Source organism: Castor canadensis, chromosome 12, assembly GCF_047511655.1.
Source record: "Castor canadensis chromosome 12, mCasCan1.hap1v2, whole genome shotgun sequence".
NCBI lineage: Eukaryota > Metazoa > Chordata > Mammalia > Rodentia > Castoridae > Castor > Castor canadensis.
The window spans coordinates 56,096,645-56,103,110 of NC_133397.1; the positions used below are offsets into that span (position 1 = coordinate 56,096,645).

General features: G+C 40.6%; 1 non-coding gene across 1 annotated transcript; it reads left to right on the plus strand.

Moving 5' to 3' along the window:
• The first annotated feature begins 5,352 nt into the window (after nucleotides 1–5,352).
• Trnat-ggu (transfer RNA threonine (anticodon GGU)) lies at nucleotides 5,353–5,424 on the plus strand. Its single transcript has one exon. It is a non-coding gene; the product is annotated as a tRNA-Thr (tRNA).
• The last annotated feature ends 1,042 nt before the right edge of the window (nucleotides 5,425–6,466 follow it).

Genomic DNA, 6,466 nt, shown 5'->3' on the forward strand with positions numbered 1-6,466 from the left:
CAGAAAAAATTGTTTCTTTGTATCTTGTGTTTCTATACACTTCTTTGTGCTATCAGTACTAATAATAACCATAAGAATAATACAATAACAATAATTATATTATTAGCTTTGTATCAGTAAGTAAGCAGTAGACACAAAGGCTTTTTAAAGTTAAAGGATGAGATGAAGAGAATTGCCTGTAGAGATTTAGGTTAAATATCAGATGTAGCTTCCCAAAATCAGGATTAATAAAAAAGTGAAGAAGTTACCAAAGGTTTTGGGATAGCAGGTAGTTTTCTGAAAAGAGTTAGGAGTTTTCTAACTAAAGACAGAGGAATGGATGTGACGGTTCTGGAAGTTTCTCCCAGCCCTGTTAGGTTATGAGTCTCTCCTCAACAGGCATGATGAAAACAATCATTTCCCACAAAGGTACACTCAGAATCACCCCTGGATGGATTACATGGCCTTAAAAGCCTGACTCTGCCTGAAGCTTTCCTTAATGGCTCATTACTAGCACAGTAAATTCTGACCCTTAGTAATGGCTACAATTTCATGGACCTCAGACTTCCATCAGATCAGGCCTGAGCCCAGGTGGAGAGTTCTGCAGGAAGGCACATGGTGTGCATCAGCCCAACTGCCCACACCCTTTCCTGGTGGACTGAGCAACCCTTCCACTAGCAGTGGATCCCTAAATTCTGTTAAGGTTTTTTTGTTTTGTTTTGGCATGACTGGGGTTTGAAATCAGGGTCTGAGTCTTGCTAGGCAAGTGCTCTATCACGCTATGCCCCCAACCCTGGGCCCTCAATTCTGCAAAGGCAGAATGTGATCTGGCAGAAAGAACTGTTCTTATAGTGCATTTCTTATGATTCTCACTTAGGGTCTATAGTACCCATCATTAGCTTCCAGTTTTAGGGCATTCATGTTAGCTTACACAATTTAATAAACATAATCCTGAAAGGACCAATGACAGCCCCCTGTAGTTTCTCTAACTCACAGGGGCTACATCATCAGTCATTCTGTATTTGCTTAATAATTTCTTACTGAGTTCCAGGGAAACTTGGGCAATGTATGTGCAAAAGAAATGGAGCCCAGATCATAAGAGCCTGAAATACCTAGTTACAAGTTTCAGTTTGTAGCAGAAGACAATAGCAAGTCTCCATTGGCTCTTGAGTGGAATGGTATGATGTGAACCACGTTTTCAGTTTAATTGAACAAACCACTCATGAAGGAAAAGGACCAGTCCCTGATGCCAAAAATAAGGAAAGCACTGTGGTAAGCCCAGAGAAGAAAGTCCTTGCCTTCAAAGGATTTATAGTTGCTAGATTTCATTTTTTATATTTATTTATTTATTATTTATTTTTGCAGTACTGAGGCTTGAACTCAGAGCCTCCACCTTGAGCCACTCCACCAGCCCTTTTTTATGATTTTTTTTGCCCTTAGCTATTTGCCTGGGCTGCCCTTAAACCGCAATCTTCCTGATCTCTGCCTCCTGAGTAACTAGGATTACAGGTGTGAGCCACAGGTGCCTAGCTGTTTTTATTTTTAATATAGGAGTAGAATTTTGAGGTATTAATCAATGTGGTTTGTTCTGTCCATTTCCTTAGGGTAAAGATAGCACAGAGATTTTAAAAAGAACAAAAAGAGTTGATTCTTGACTTCCAGTTTTCAAAATGGACTTTAAGAACCCCTGCAGAGTCTATAGTTTCAGAGATGAGAGATGCATTTTCATAATCTACAATGCTACAAAAATGAGATTTAGAAACAGGACCAGCTATATAATTTGTGAGACCCAAGAAAAACTGCTGTTAAAGTACTAGAATAGAAAGGTTTCCTTCTGCAGTCTGTCTCTCAACCTGTCATAGTATTTTTTGTTTTATTTTGTTTTCATTGTTATATGTTTACTGTCGTCTTAAGTAAACAAAACTTGATACTAACTTATTAGCCTGGATTTTATTGTTGATTTTTATATTGTACAATACCAGTAAATGCAAATATAAGAGCATTCAACGCCTATGTGGAATCACTGACATTGTCCAACTCCTATTTCATTATGTGATTAGTCTTATCAACAGATGGGAACGTTGAACAATTAACTCAACTGTTTTTTGTTGCACTTCTCTCACCCTGCTACCTTTAACTTGCTGACCAGGAAGGAAGGCCACAAAGGAAAAAGAGCCATAGGTTCCCTGACTTCCCTTTCTTTCTCTGTTGGTATGTTCAGCATTTGTTACTTATATGGGAAATAGCTCAAGGAAGAAAGGATGATTCTTTGGTCACTGGTGGCTCTTAGAATGCCAGTATCTTGGATTTGAATGGAGACAGTGACCTCTGGGGCTGTCAGCACCCCCACTTCCTCCAAGATGAAGCACACTTACAACTTGCTGGACTCCAGCAGAATTCAGTGCTGGCTCTCTGGGCAGTAAGGAACAGCAGGCCAACATCTGATGCATTGCCCTCAGCCCATGCTTTACCCTCTTAGTGGACACCACCTTCATACCACAACTGAAAATGAAATAAAGACTTTCAAGCAGAACATTAAACCAGATCTGTAACTTTCCGCATGTGAGGGCAGCCCAGGGGCACATCTGGAAGGGTGGATGAAGGGCCAGGCTACCCTGTCACAGACAGGATAATGATGCTGTGAACTGCGGATGGGAAAGAAAGCCAGGAGCTCCACATACGAATGTGTCTCTGAGAAATGGGGCTCAGAGTTCTGACCATGTCCTCACCTGGTCAGACCTCAGAAAATCCTCAGGAGGTGGAAAAATATAAAGTCAAGGAAGCTGGGCTCCAGTGGCTTACATCTGTAATCCTAGCTACTTGGGAGATAAGGATATTATGGTTCTATGGCAGTCCAGGCAAATGGGTCACAAAACCCCATCTCCAAAATATCCAGAGTAAAATAGACTGGAGGTGTAGCTCAAGTGGTAGAGCACCTGCTTTGCAAGTGCAAAGCTCTGAGTTCAAACTCCAGTTCCACCAAAATGAATTAATTAATTAAAGTCAAGGAAGACCCCTACCTCACTTCCAAGCTTCATGTAATCTGTTGTAAATATAGAAACTCACAAAAAGAAAAAAAAATTAGGTTATCTATAATTCTACTGTCCAGAGACAGCCATTATTAAAATTTGGCCCACAGATAATTTTAAATATATGTAAATGTAACAAATATGGTAAATATCTCTCATACCACTGCATATGCATCTTTGTTTTATATAGAATTACTGTATATGAATTGTACAGAGGGAGTTCATTGTGATATTTCCATACATGCATATGACATGCTTTGATCAAATTTGCCCCCTCTATGACTCTTTCCCATTCTCCTCCCCTTTAAACCATTTTTAACAGGTTTCATTATTCTATTTTCATACACGTGTATAAAGTGCTGAGACCATATTCACCCCCTCACCTTCTGCTTTTGTCCTTCCCCTCAAGCTCATTCACACCCCTACAGAGTCCCCATTTTGCACTCTTGCCATTTGTTTTTTAAGATCTAGTTTGTACATGAGACAGAATATGCAATATCTGTCTTTCTCAGTCTGGCTTATTTTGCTTAACACCATGATCCTAATGATCTATTGTCACACAAATGATACAATTTCATTCTTCTTTATCGCTGACTAATACTCCATAGTGCATATATACCACATTTTCTTTATCCATCTGTTGATGGGCACCTTGGCTGATTCCACAGTTTGGCTGTTATGAATGGTGCTGCTATAAACATGGGTGTGCAGATATCTCTATTGTATGCTGATTTGAATTCCTTCAAATATATGCCCAGGAGTGTATAGCAGGATCATATAGTAGTTATATTTTCAGTCTTTTGAGGAACCACCGTACTGATTTCCATAGTGGCTGCCCTGATTTACATTCTCACCAATAACTATGTTCCCCCGTCTCTTGACGAATGCCATTCTTACTAGGATGAGATGGAATCTCAATGTCATTTTGATTTGCATTTCCTTTATGCCTAAGGATGTTGACCTTTTCTTCACGTAGTTATCAGTCATTTGTCCTTCTTTTGAGAACTGCCTATTCGATTTATTTGCCCATTTATCAATTAGCTTGTTTGTTCTTTTGGTGTTTAATTTTTGGAGTTCTTTGTATATTCTGGATATTACTCCTTTATCTAATGAATAGCTAGCAAAGATTTTTTTCTCCCATTCTGTAAGTTGTCTCTTGATTCTGGTCATTGTTTCCTTTGCTGTGCAGAAGCTTTGCAATTTAGTGCATACCATTTATCAATTCTTGATCTTATTTCCTGAGCAATTGGAGTTCTAATCAGAAAAGCATTACCTATGCCAGGCGCATGTGGCTCACACCTGTAATCCTAGCTTCTCAGGAGGCAGAGATCAGGAGGATCATAGTTCAAAGCCAACCCTGGGCAAATAGCTGTTGAGACCCTATCTCAAAAAAAATCCATCACAGAAACAGGCTGGCAGAAGCTCAAGCTGTAGGCCATGAGTTCAAACCCTAGTACTAAAAAAAAAACATTACCTATGCCTGTATCTTTGAGGAGTTTCCCTAGTAGTTTCATAGTTTCAGATCTTACATTAAAATCTCTAATTACATTAAAATCTAAAATTTTAGCCATACATTTTTAAAATATATGGAAATGTAACAACACATGATAAATATTTCCCATACTACTGCATATGGTTTTTTTGTTTGGTGGGACTCAGGGTTTTGTGCTTGCAAAGCAGGTGCTCTACCCCTTGAGCCACACCTCCAGTCCTCATTTGTTTTTTAGACAGGGTCTCATTACATAGCCCAAGGTGGCCTTGTCCTGCCCCAGCCTTCTGAGTGCTGGGATTATAGATGTGAGTCACCATACCCAGTGAGGTCACATATGCTTTTAGAAAATGATTTTTAATTCAACTTTGCTATTTATTTATTTGCAGTGCTGGCAGTTGAACTCAGGGTCTTGCACTTGCTGGGCAGGCAGTCAACCACTTGAGCCACTCCACCAGCGCTCAATTTTGCTTTTTAAGGTGACCAGTTTGGTGGTAGTTTTGAACAACGAGTAGCTGAGAGAAGAATCTGTCCTGGTAAGTGATCTGGACTAGAGGTTTACAGTGAGAAGATAAAGGAGGGAATAATAATAGCAATGATAATTCAAAAGGATCACGGTCCACATTTGAGATACTGTTAGATGAAAAAAGTAAGATTCCACTACACATAGTTCAAAAGCAGGCAAAACCTGAGTACACGAGTCAGTAATTCCTACATAAGCATTAAAGCAATAAAGCCAGGCATGGTAGTGCCCTGCCCGCCAACCACCGGGAAGGCCGAGGCAGGAGGATAGCAAGTTTGAGGTCAGCCTATGCAATTTAGGAAGACCCTGTCTCAAAAAAAAACTGTAAAGGGTGAGGTGTGGCTCAGTGGCAGAGCACTTACCTGGTATGCAAGAGGCCCTGGGTTCAATCCCCAGCACTGCAAAACAAACAATAGGGAAAGACAAAACTCATGCAGGTGGATCTGGAGGAGGGCCCGGGAGGCAAATATGTTTAGAATAGACACACAGTGGCTTCTCAAAAAACTGCCAGTATACCCTGCACCAGTGGTTCACACTTGTAATCCTAGCTACTCAGGAGGCAGAGATCAGGAGAATCATGGTTCAAAGTCAACCTGGGCAAATAGTTCAAAAGACCGTATCTCAAAAAACCCATCACAAAAATAGGCTTGTGGAGTGGCTCAAGGTGTAGGCCCTGAGTTCAAATCCCAGTACTGAGAAGAAAAAAAAAACTATCAATGTCCTATTTCTTAACATGGATGGTAGACACACAAGTGCCAATTTATTATTTTACAAATGTACACCTTAGCTTTATATAATCTTTGGAATATATGATGGCATACAGGCCTATATATCTGAGGCCAATTCCTAAAGTTAAGTCTTCCCCAACCCCTTCTTCTGTATCCTGAAGTTTGCCAGGCAGTCTGTACAAACAGGCTCTTTCCCAGAAACACTGTCTTCTTCATCACTCACAGAATTTAATCTCATATCTCTTAAGCAGCTGACTGGAGTACATTTATCTGAAATGTTGTTTCTGAACCGTTTCCAGCAGTGATGTGAGATGCACTGGAACACGGATACACAGCACACAGGACATACAGCTCCAACCATGCACAGCGGGGGTTGGGGAAGCATTTACTCTGACGATTCGGCCGTAAGCATGAGCAGCTGGTGTAAAGCCTGCTGTTCCAGCCCCAGGACCACTTCCCCCAACCAAGCCTGGGATGCTGAAGGGGAGAAGTAGCTGCCACCTATCTCACAGGGTCCTCTTCAGGTTACAGCAATACCCCAAGGACAAAGCTACACCGTGATTTCTCCTTTCTTTTATCACACTGGGTACGGTGCTACATGAGAGCATTTCAGCAGGTTCCCAGGTAGCTTTATTCTATTATGTGCACAGTATATTTTCTTCTAATGTTACATGCATATTATATGTTCATTGTTATCTTTGACCAGGTGTGGTGGTAC